Consider the following 12174-nt stretch of genomic DNA (forward strand, 5'->3'; position numbering starts at 1 on the left):
CTGGGCCTGTAGACCTTATGGACTGGGCAAGGCCTTCTTCAAGCAGCCCTCCTCATGTGTGATCTTCTAAGAAGCTCAGCTGCTGCTCCTTGTGACAGGGCAGCCTGCTGCTGCAGTTTCTGCTTCTCGTCTTCCTCCCCTTCTCGTGACCAGATTAAAGTAGCAAGAATGGTAGTAATCATAAGCTGCGTGCTTATTGATGGTACATGAGCAGAATAAATGCAAAAGAAAAAGCAATCTCCAAGGCAAACTTCCCTGTGGAAATATAAAGCAAACGAATGCCGATGATCTGAGGGCTTGCGGGTGAGTGCCCCTTTAAATACTGCTTCGAATGGCCTGTAGAAACCAATCCGAGTTTCCTTCTGACACATTGAAATTGCATCGGGGCTCTAATGACCCCCTTGCCGTATGTATTCACGAGACAGCTTCCTGCTTCCCGTGGGAGTGTCGGCTGCCTAAAATACTGCATTGTTAATATGAATGGGATGGTGAGCCTCCCAATGCAATTTTAACTCTGCTATCGTCCCATTCTCACTGGGCCCGGGAATTAAAACTCCCCCTTTTGATTCAGGCAGCACATACTGGATTCTTCCACTAGATGGCACTGTGAAATTGCATATGGAGAGCAGCTTGAAATGTTTGGTCTTGGTCAGTGAGACCCACAGTCCTGTTTCAGCACCAGCTCTGTATTGTTGTGCAGGCGTAAATAACTGCCAAATTGAGCCAGGAGAAAAGTAACTTAAATCGTGTGCTTTCTACAACAACCCAAAATGGAGTCTCAAACCGGCATGAACCAGCATGAATATAAGCAACTGTGAATAACTCCCGCAGGGTCCTAATGCCATCCAGTGAGCGGTAAAAAATAAATATAGAGTATGAACACATATTTCCCTCCCTTTTAAAACCACAGTCTATGTACAGACAAAGTCCTTGAGATAGCCAGGTCGTGTTCTGATACACTGAGACCGATGTGGAGCTTGTGGTGTTTGCTCTAGGTTTTGGTTGGGAAACAGAACAGTGCCTCTGTTCCATCCTGCTGGACTCTTCGCGCTCGGTTTGGTTGGGGGTTTGAGAATGTCCAGTAGCCAGTGAAGATTCCGCCCAATCATGAGCTCAGCGGGTGTCTTCCCCGTTAGCGAGTGCTTTGTCGAACTGTATGTGCGGAGAATGGTTTGAACTGCTTCGTTGAATGTTTGGCCTGCTGTGAGCTTGGCTTTCAAACCCTCTTTGATGATGCGGTTAAAATGCTCAACACCTCCGTTGCTTTGAGGATTGTACCAAGCAATCATCATAGGCAGTCCCTCAGAATCGAGGAAGACTTGCTTCCACTCTAAAAATGAGTTCTTAAGTGGATGAACAGTCCAATACGAGAATCACAGTGCCTGTCACAGGTGGGACAAATAGTCGTTGAGGGAAAGGGTGGGTGGGACAGGTTTGCCGCACGCTCTTTCCGCTGCCTGCGCTTGGTTTCTGCATGCTCTCGGCAATGAGACTCGAGGTGCTCAGCGCCCTCCTGGATGCACTTTCTCCACTTAGGGTGGTCTTTGGCTAGGGACTCCCAGGTGTCGGTGGGGATGTTGCACTTTATCAAGGAGGCTTTGAGGGTGTCCTTGTAACATTTCCTCTGCCCACCTTTGGCTCGTTTGCCATGAAGGAGTTCCGAGTAGAGCGCTTGCTTTGGGAATCTCGTGTCTGGCATGCAAACTGTGTGGCCTGCCCAGCGGAGCTGATCAAGTGTGGTCAGTGCTTCAATGCTGGGGATGGTGACCTGGTCAAGGACGCTAACATTGGTGCGTCTGTCCTCCCAAGGGATATGTAGGATCTTGCGGAGACATCGTTGGTGGTATTTCTCCAGCATGGTCCATGTCTCTGAGCCATACAGGAGGGTGGGTATTACTACAGCCCTGTAGACCATGAGCTTGGTGGCAGATTTGAGGGCCTGGTCTTTGAACACTCTCTTTCTTAGGCGGCCGAGCAGTAAGGCGATGCTCGACAGCATGATGAGTGAGGAAATCTGCAAACTATGGTCCATTGTCAGTGATTATGACCTCTGGGAGGCCCCACTTCGTGAACATACACTGCAGAATAGTGACGATTGTTGATGAGACCACTGAACTTGTTGTAGCGATTTCTGGCCATTTGGAATGCAGGTCATGTACTACAACAAGGAACCGTTGGTGCTATGGAGCTGCTTCAAATGGACCAAAGGTATCCAACTGAAGTTGTGTTGCCATGGTCTTTGTGGCCATGGAATGGGCTTCATTGGTGCTGGTCAGATGTTTGTGGCCTTTTTGCTCAGACTGCATGCTTCAGAGTGTGAGACGAACTCCTCAATGCGAGTGTCAATCCTAGGCCACTATACTGAATTGCAACATTTCTGCTTCAAGCCGACAATGCCAGGGTGTCCATCGTGTGCCAATGAGAGAACACGCTGTTGAAGCGACTTGGGAATTACTGCTCTATCACCATGAGCTAGGCAGCCATCGTTCCAAATGGAAAATTCATCGCAAAGTCTGTGGAAGGTTTTAAGCTCTTTCGGAATTTATTGAGGCCACTCAGTCTGGAGGAAGTGGCTCACGTGCTGGAGTGTAGCATCACTCTGTGATTTGGTTTTGAGTTGGTCGCAGGAGACAAGGTTTCTGATGGACTGAGTGATGATTGATGTGACATATGTGTCGTCATCTGTGAACAAGTCAACACCAGAGTCCGAAACAGGTGTGGAGCGGCTGAGCATGTCAGCTACGTTATTGCGACTGCCAGCGATGTACTGTATATCAAAGTTATACTGATGAAGGCGATCTGACCATCGGCTGATTCGTAGTGGTCTGTGCCCAGATCCAGTTGTAGCGAGTAGCGTAGCTAACGCTTGGTGATCCATACGGAGGGTAAATTTCCTGCCATAGAGGTAGATGTGCCAGCATTCACATGCGTAGATGCATGTATTTATGTTTTGCAGACGTGAGCATACGAGGCGACTGGGGGTTCCAGGCCATCAATCCATTGCGAGAGCACAGCACCCAAGGCGGTGCCTGATGCATCCATGGTGACATACGTAGTGGCATTCGGATCAAAGTGCACGAGGATAGGAGGGGATGTGATTTTTTCCTTAAGCGAGGTGAATACCCATTCACCTCGAGGTGAAAGCGAGGGAATCTGTCCGTTCACAAGGGACATCCTTGCACAGCAACTTGCGAAGTGGTTCGACAATGTGCGCGTAGTGCGGGACGAACTTCAGATAGAAGTTGCAAGTGCCGAGGCATGATGAAAGTTCTTTGATGTTGGTAGCCTCCTGCATTCGCTGGATTGCGTCAATGTTGTCAAGCGTTGGCTTGACGCCTTGTGCTGTGACTCTGTAGCCCAGAAAGTTTATTTCTCCAGCAGCAAATGTACACTTATCGGCATTAAGTATAATGTTATGTGTAGCAAGTCTAGCCATAACTGCGTGAAGTCGCTGGTCATGTTCTTCCGTCCATGGACGACGATATCGTCAAGCAGATTGAGGGCTCCCTCTATGCCTGCTAGCATAGTAGTGACAATCTTCTGAAATGCACTTGGTGCAGAAGATAGTCCGTAGGGCATGCGTTGATACTGATACAGACCATCATGCGTCGTGAATGCCGTGAGCTGTTTGCTGTCCTCCACTAGGGGTATTTGCCGGTAACTGCAGCGCATGTCGAGTTTCATAAGGACTATTGAACCGTGGAATTCTGAAGACAGTTCGTCGATGGTAGGAAGAGGGTACTTGTCGGGGATGATGGCCTTGTTGACCTCTTTCAGATCGATGCATAGGCGGATCTCCCTATTTTTACGCCAAGCAATGATCAAGTTGCAGATCCAGGGTGAGGAGTCGATGCTCTCATGATTCCCTGAGATTCTAGTTGCGTTAATTCTGCGGATACTTGGTCGCAAACCGTGAATGGGAGACGGCGAAGTCGCTGCGTTACCGGTTTGATGGAAGGGTCAACGCGGGGACGATGGTACGATGGTAGAATTTTGTTGTCACTCCAAACCCTGTAAAAATTGAGGAATACTGCGGTGTATGTAGGCATCTTTAGTAATGACTCCACGAGGAAGGGTATGATACTTAAAACTGTGTAGACCTGTAGTCCTTTATTTGCAGCTCCTCGAGTGAGGACACCAAGCTGTGAGCTCCTTTTTATACTGGGTTACCTGCAGTGACCCTTAGGTCTCCAGCAGAAGCACCCTCTGGTGTACAGGTAAGGTATGTACAATGTAAGGGTACATTCAGTGTTACATAACAGTGTTACAGACTTCACATAACAAACAAGCATGCATATATAACAACACTCCCCTCTAAGCATTTTTAATATCCTTATTGCCATGACCTGGGGAGGTGATCAGTGGTGGGCTGTGGGAGGTTGTGGTGAGGGTTGTGTGGGTGCCAGGTGTGATCCCTGTACTTGAGGCTGGCCTCGTACGTTTCCCCTCCCTCACACACAGACCATGTGGGTGTCATTGTTGTGGGAACCCTCAGGAGGATAGCCACAGCAGCAATAGGTAGGGTGCATACTCTGTGATGTGGGTAATTGTGTGGTGGTTGGCAGGGCCATAGGACTGGGTGGGCTCCTTGTCCACCAATTGGGAAGAGGGTCAGGTCATCCCAGGGTTTGCCAGGGAAGCTGGAGGGTATTGGCCTCATGCTCCTGGTGTTGTCCCTGGTGGCCAGGGGTTGTAGGGCTGGTCTAGTGCAGGTTGCCATTGGTGGTGACTGTGCTGCCCATTGACCACTGTCGCTGTAGTGGGTCTGCTCCCACTGGGTGTGTGTGTGTCCTTCCAGGGGCATCACATTTGTTCCAAAGGTCCAGGCTACATGGTCAGGTAGCCTGCTGGACCTGGGGGTCTCCCACAGGGGGATTCCTCGAGCATCAGCATGGTCCCTGTAGGACCCAATGTTCTTTAACAGTGTCCTACCAGTATACATGACACCTTGGCTCTGATCACACATAGCCTAGCCTGCATTATACATCACAGCATTTGCATCACTTTTGGGTGTCATGGTCTCATGGTTGCATTAGGCATTTCAAACTCTCTGTCATAATTATCAAACATAACAAGCTTGTTCTTAACCTTATTTACACAAGTATTCATCTCATTAGTCACATTAGTTACACCAGCATCACAATTCATGGTTACATTGCATACATTTTCATACTTGCACCCTTTTGTTGCATATTTTGATTTAAAGTCCTTGTCCTCATTTAGTTGAAACTGTCCCTTTAAATTTCTTTGGTTACCGGTCTCCTTTAAGGGAGCCTTCCAATCCGATTGGCCACTCGGTGCCACGTGTTGCTCCTCCAACGCTGCCCCTCGTGGTATGGCCGCGGCCATTTTGATTGCAGGTTCTTCTCCTCGTGGTGCAGCCGCCATCTTGGGCTCTCCTTCAGGTAGGCTGTGGTGGTCTTTTCTTCCACAGGTTCAGCCCTGGATGTCGGGAATCCACTTCTTTTGACGGTGTTCACCTCTTGGAGTCCTGCCCTGGCCCGGAAAGTGGAGTTTGGATTTTCGGTCCTGGAGATTTCGCTGTGGTGTTGTGGAGTCGTCGCCGCGCAGTCGAGCTGGACAGTGGGATCTCTAGATGCAGCGATGGATCCATGTTCGATGTCGATTGCTGGAGCCCAGGGGCCATCGCCACTTCGACTGATTTGGACCGGGTTCATCCAATTCCTTCCCAGCAGCGTGGGACCATCTCCGGCAACGATCCACAGGGGGAGTTTGTTCAACACGCCGCCCTGGGAGACCTGGACGTCCACGCTGCCAACGATTTGGATTTTACCTTTGGTGTAGGTGAGCAGCTGCGCCTGAACAGGAGACAGTTTTGGTCGAATGGCGGCATTCATCCAAATTTTTTCAAAGGTCGTTTGGCTCATCACAGACTGGCTCGCCCCGTGTCGATCTCCATGGAAACTGGGACCCCGTCGATGTCTACTTCCATTGTTCACGGAGAACTTTCGGTGGAGCAGGTATAAACTCCATACTCTTCATCCAGGGGTTGAGGTTCACCTTCATCTGTGTCGGAGCCCCGGTGATCAGCCAATTCATCAGAGACGTGGTGAGTACAGCTTTTTCTGCACATTTTTTGAAGGTGGCCTTTCTCTTTGCAACCTTTGCATGCATAGTCTTTGTAGCGGCACTGGTGGGCCCTGTGGTTTCCTCCACAGCGCCAGCATGGGGCCATCCAGTTTGCCCCAAGTGGCAGACTCAGGGCTGCTGGACTCGGGGCAGCCTTTCTGCCTTTCGAAGTATCCATGTAGTGCACTGTGCTCGCTGGTTTAGAGTCCTGGGTCAGTGTTCGCCTGGAGTCGCCGGCTGAAACCATGTAGGTCTGACTCACTTGAATTTCTTTCTGCAGACTGACCGTGATGTCGGCAGAGAGCAACTTGTGCAGGAGGCCCTCGTGGCTAATTCCAATGATGAATATGTCCCTTAGCGCTTCATTAAGGTGGCCTCCAAAATCACACGGTGCAGCTAATCTTCTTAGGTGTACAGTATACTTAGTAATTTCTTGGCCCTCGGGTCGCCAGTAAGTATAGAATGTGAGGATGCTTTCTTTTGGTTTTAGTTGTTCCTGTATAAGTTCCTCATAGCTTTTGGTGGTTGTCTTCGCTGGGGCGAGCAAGTCCCTGACGAGACAATGGGTGGTGGGCCCACAACTGCTGAGCAGGATGGCCCTGCGCTTGTTCGGTCGTGTAGCCGGTATGTCCCCACCCAGGTCGTTGGCTATAAAGAAATGTTCCAATCTTTCTACAAAAGAGTCCCAATCTTCCCCCTCTGTAAATTGCTGAAAGTTGCTGAGATTAGACATGCCGAGCATATAGTTCATGACCTCGTATCCTCGTCGCCAGTTGTGGTGTATGTAGGCACCTTTAGTAATGACTCCACGAGGAAGGGTATGATACTTAAAACTGTGTAGACCTGTAGTCCTTTATTTGCAGCTCCTCGAGTGAGGACACCAAGCTGTGAGCTCCTTTTTATACTGGGTTACCTGCAGTGTGCATATATCCCTTAGGTCTCCAGCAGCAGCACCCTCTGGTGTACAGGTAAGGAATGTACAGTGTAAGGGTACATTCAGTGTTACCTAACAATATTACAGACTTCACACAACAAACAAGCATGCATATATAACAAATACTGCTTGTCAAAGTCCACCGTGTACACAGTGGTGCCCGTTGGGTTGTAAACTTTGAACCCAAGTTTGTCAAAAAGGTCAACACCATGAGGCTTCGTCCCTTAGCGACATAAAAGGAAAAGTTCTCCAATGTTATGTCGTAGTAGTATATCGGGACAGATATAACCCCAAGTACCTCAATCTTGGAGTCGGAATACGCATGTAGAATGGAAGTTGCGGTTTGCAGTTAACAGTGCGTGAAGTGGGTTTTGTACACAGCTTCGCTCAAAATAGAGACTTTGGCTCCAAGGTCAATGAGGAGGCAGCAGGGCATGCCGTCAGTGTTTACCTCACAGTCCTTGAATTTGCCCGAACCTATGTGTGAAATGTCACTAACGGTGTAAACCATGCTGGGTTTATCACTGTCGGGGTTGTCCACATGTCGAATATGCTGCGATGAGCGACAGACACTAGCAAAATGGTTCATTTTACCACATGCAGAGCATTTCTTCCCACATGCAGGGCAGTTCAGACTCTTTGATGAGTGTGATTTGTCCCCACAGTTAAAGCAGTGGAAGTTAAGCCCGCGATCTGTAGTGGGTGGCTTATTACTAGTCCTGGGTCTCCGCTGTGATTTCTGCTTTGGACGAACGCCTTGCACATGGGCTGTAGCTGCAGTCTGCTGCACAGGGGGAGCAGGGGATCTGATCACTTTTGAATCGGAAACCGCTGATTCGATTTGGATGGTCAAATTAGTTGCTTTGTCTAATGACATTTTGTCATCCTCCATTAGCAACCGTTCCCGAATGCGGGGGATCATTGTTTTCTCAATCATTTGATTCCTGATCATTTCCTCTGTGCGTGCTCTATAAAGTTACACGTAGCAACCAGTTCAGTTAATGAAATTATATACTGTTTGATTGGTTCACCATTCCCTTTCTCTCTTTTACGAAATTGGTATCTCTCCATCATGATACTTTTCTTTGGCCCAAAATATTTATCTAGGACGCTTACCTTTTTGTTGCAGGACTCCGTGTCTTCGATTTGGCCAAAGCTGCGTTGGCCTTCGGTGCCAAGGCAGTGGATAAGTATTGCATGGCGGCGAGCTGGTGTTACATTGTCGCTGTCAAACCCACTCGCTGTGATATATGTAGAAAAGCTTTTTATCCATCTCGGCCTCGGGATTGGAGGGTCCCCAGGTGTGGAGAGGAAAGGTGGGGCGGGGGTTAGGGAGGTTAATTTGAGTCAACCTCGTTACCAAATTATGTTGTGTATGCGTAAATAACTGACAAACTGAGCCAGGAGAAAAGTATCTTAAACCGTGTGCTTTCTATGACAACCCAAAATGGAGTCTCAAACCGGCATGAACCAGCATGAGTACAGCAACTGTGAATAGCTCCCGCAGGGTCCTAATGCCTGTCCAGTGAGATGTAAAAAATAAATAGAAACAAAGAGACATAGCAATTTACAGAACAGAAGGAGGCCATTTCAGCCCATTGTGTCTGCGTCGGCCGACAAAGAGCCACACGGGCCTTCGTCAGTAGCCCTAAAGGTTACATACAAACCCTTGCACAATGATGGAAAGCAAAGAACACCCAGCCCAACCAGCCCGCCCCACTCCACTGCAACTTATACTAAAAACATCTACACTCCACCCCAACCAGAGCCATGTGATCTCCTGGGAGAGGCAAAAACCAGATAAAAAGCCAGGCCAATTTAGGGAGAAAAAATCTGGGAAAATTTTTCTCCAACCCATCCAGGTGATCGAAACTAGTCCAGGTGATCACTCTGGCCGTATTCTATTCTCTGTAGTTCTTACCATTATATCTGCGCCGACCAACAAAAGGTCATCTTGTCTCATCCCAATTATCAGCTCTAGGTCTGTAACCCTGCAGGTTATGGCACTTTAAGTGCCCATCCAACCATCTCTTAAAAGTTGTGAGGGTTTCTGCAGCCACCACACTTCCAGGCAGCGAGTTCCAGATCCCCACAACTCTCTGCGTAAAGAAGCACCCCCTCAAATCCCCTCTAAACCTTCCACCAATCACCTTAAACTATGCCCCCTCATAATAGCCCCCTCCACCAATGGAAATAGACCCTTACTATACACTATGTCCAGGCCCCTCAATATTTTGTACACCTCGATGAGGTCTCCTCTCAACCTCCGAGGTTCCAATGAGAACAAACCCAGCATATCCAATCTGTCCTCATAATTAAGATTCTCCATTTCCAGGCAGCATCCTAGTAAATCTCCTCTGCACACTCTCCAGTGCAATCACGTCCTTCCTATAATACGGTGACCAGAACTGCACGCAGTATTCCAGCTGTGGCCTAACCAAAGTATTATACAATTTAAGCATGACCTCCCTGCTCTTATGCCTTGGCCAATAAAGGCAAGCATTCTGTATGCCTTCTTAACCACCTTATCCACTTGGCCTGCTACTTTCAGGATCTGTGGCCAAGCACTCCAAGATCCCTTTGTTCATCTACATTATTAAATGGCCTACCGCTTAATGTGTATACCCTTTCCTTATTAGCCCTCCCAAAGTGCATCACTTCACACTTCTCTGAATTAAATTCCATTGCCTCTGCTCTGACCAGTAGATTGATATCCTCCTGCAGCTCACGACTTTCCTCTTCATTATCAACCACACAGCCAATTTTAGTGTGGTCTGCAAACTTCTTAATCATACTCCCTATATTCAAATCTAAATCGTTGATATATACCACAAAAAGCAAGGGACCCAGTACTGAGCCCTGCGGAAGCCCATTGGAAACATCCTTCCAGTCACAAAAACATCCATCAATCATTACCCTTTGCTTCCTACCTCCAAACCAATTTTGGATCCAACTTGCCATTTTGCCCTGGATCCGATGGGCTTTAACCTTCATGACCAGTCTACCATGCGGGACCTTATCAAAAGCCTTGTTGAAGTCCATATATACTACATCGTACGCACTACCCTCATCGACCCTCTTGGTTACCTCCTCAAAAAATTCAATCAGGTTAGTCAAACACGATCTTCCCTTAACAAATCCGTGCTGACTGTCCCTAATTAATCCTTACCTATCCAAATGCAGAGTTATCCTGTCTTTCAGGATTTTTTCCAATAATTTTCCCACCACTGACGTTAGGCTGACAGGCCTGTAATTACTCGACCTATCCCTTTTTCCCTTCTTAAACAAGGGTACTACAATAGCATTCCTCCAATCCTCCGGCAGCATGCCCATATCCAAAGAGGACTGGAAAATGATGGTCAAGCCCTCTGCTATTTCCTCTTGTACTTCGCTCAACAACCTGGGATGCATTTCATCTGGGCTGGGGACTTATCTACTTTCAAAGCTGCTAAACCCCTTAATACTTCCTGTCTCACTATATTTATTTCATCCAGAATATCACACTCCTCCTCGATAGCAGCATCTGCATTACCTCGTTCCTTTGTGAAAACAGACGCAAAGTTTTCGCCGCCTCCTCACATAGATTACCCTCATGGTCTCTAATAGGCCCTAGCCATTCCTTAGTTACCCTCTTCCTCTTAATATATTTATAGAACATCTTAAGATTTACCTTCATTTTACTGGCCAAGAATGTCTCGTGCTCTCTCTTAGCATTCCTAATATCCTTTGTAATTTTGCCTCTTAACTTTCTATATTCCTCTAAAGATTCTAAAGTATTTAGCCGTTGATATGTGACATAAGTGTCCCTGTTTTTCTTAATCCTCCCCTGTAAGTCCCTGGGCATCCAGGGCGCTCTAGAATTATTTTTCCCAGCCTTTTTCATTAGGGCACATGTTTGGCCTGAACCTTTCGGATCTCCTCCTTGAATGCCTCCCACTGTTCTGACACCGATTTACCCAAAAGTCGCTGCCTCCAGTCCACTATGGCCAAATTACTCCTTAACTTAGCAAAATTAGCTTTTCCCCAATTTGGAACCTATATTCCAGGCCTATTCTTGTCCTTATCCATAACCAACTTGAACCTGACTGAATTATGGCACCCAAGTGCTCTCCCACTAATACCCCTTCAACCTGCCCAGCTTCATTCCCCAAAACTAAATCCAAGACCGTCCCCTCTCGTGTTGGACTTGCTACATACTGACTAAAAAAGTTCGCTTGAATGCATTTCAAGAATTCTGCACCCTCTATACCCTTCACACTAAATTTATCCCAATCAATATTTGGATAGTTAAAATCCCCTACTATTACGACCCTGTGGTTTTTAGACTTCACAGCAATTTGTCTACATATTTGCTCCTCTATCTCCCTCCCACTGTTTGGGAGTCGATAATATACTCTCAGTAGTGTGATCGCCCCTTTTTTATTTTTCAATTCGACCCATATGGCCTCAGTTGATGACTCCTCTAACATATCATCCCTCCTCACCGCTGTAATAGTTTCTTCAATCAGTACCACAACACCCCTCCCCGCCCCCCACTTTTTACCCCCTCTCTATCTTGTCTAAAAACTCAGTAACCAGAAATATTGATCTGCCAAACCTGCCCCTCCTTCAGCCATGTTTCTGTAATGGCTATAATGTCATACCCCCAAGTGTCTACATGTGCTCTTAGCTCATCCGCCTTACTCGCTATACTTCTTGCATTAAAGTATATACCATTCAGCACAGGAAGACCTCCTTGCTTACTACATACTAAGTCCTGTTTCCTCTGTCTTACAGATTCGCTTTCTAGATTCTTGCTATCCAACTTCTGCTTTACTTCCTTCCCTTTTGAATTCGTTCTTAGGTTCCCATCTCCTGCCAAGCGAGTTTAAACTCTCCCCAACAGCACCAGCAAAACTCCCTGCGAGGATATTGGTCCCGACGCTGTGGAGGTGCAACCCGTCCGATTTGTACAGGTCCCATCTCCCCCAGAAGCGGTCCCAACGCCTCAAGAATTTAAAGCCCTCCCTCCTACACCAATTTTCCAGCCACGTGTTCATCATCTCTATCCTTCTATTCTTATACTCATTAGCATGAGGCACCGGTTGTAAGCCGGAGATTACTACCTTTGAGGTCCTACCCTTTAATTTTCTTCCCAGCTCCCTAAATTC

At 47.6% G+C, this 12174-nt stretch overlaps 1 protein-coding gene and 1 long non-coding RNA gene across 2 annotated transcripts in view; one reads left to right on the forward strand and one right to left on the reverse strand.

The window, feature by feature from the left end:
- LOC139225845 (uncharacterized) overlaps positions 1–8412 on the reverse strand; it is a 62206-nt gene extending 53794 nt beyond the window's left edge. The window contains exon 1 of the long non-coding RNA XR_011587165.1: positions 8141–8412. This is a non-coding gene — a long non-coding RNA (uncharacterized lncRNA). The remainder of the gene's footprint in view (positions 1–8140) is intronic.
- The window catches only part of LOC139225844 (ankyrin repeat and fibronectin type-III domain-containing protein 1-like), a 1527386-nt gene that overhangs the window by 111808 nt on the left and 1403404 nt on the right, over positions 1–12174 (forward strand). The window lies entirely within an intron of this gene.

This window comes from Pristiophorus japonicus, chromosome 15 (genome assembly GCF_044704955.1).
Source record: "Pristiophorus japonicus isolate sPriJap1 chromosome 15, sPriJap1.hap1, whole genome shotgun sequence".
Lineage (NCBI taxonomy): Eukaryota > Metazoa > Chordata > Chondrichthyes > Pristiophoridae > Pristiophorus > Pristiophorus japonicus.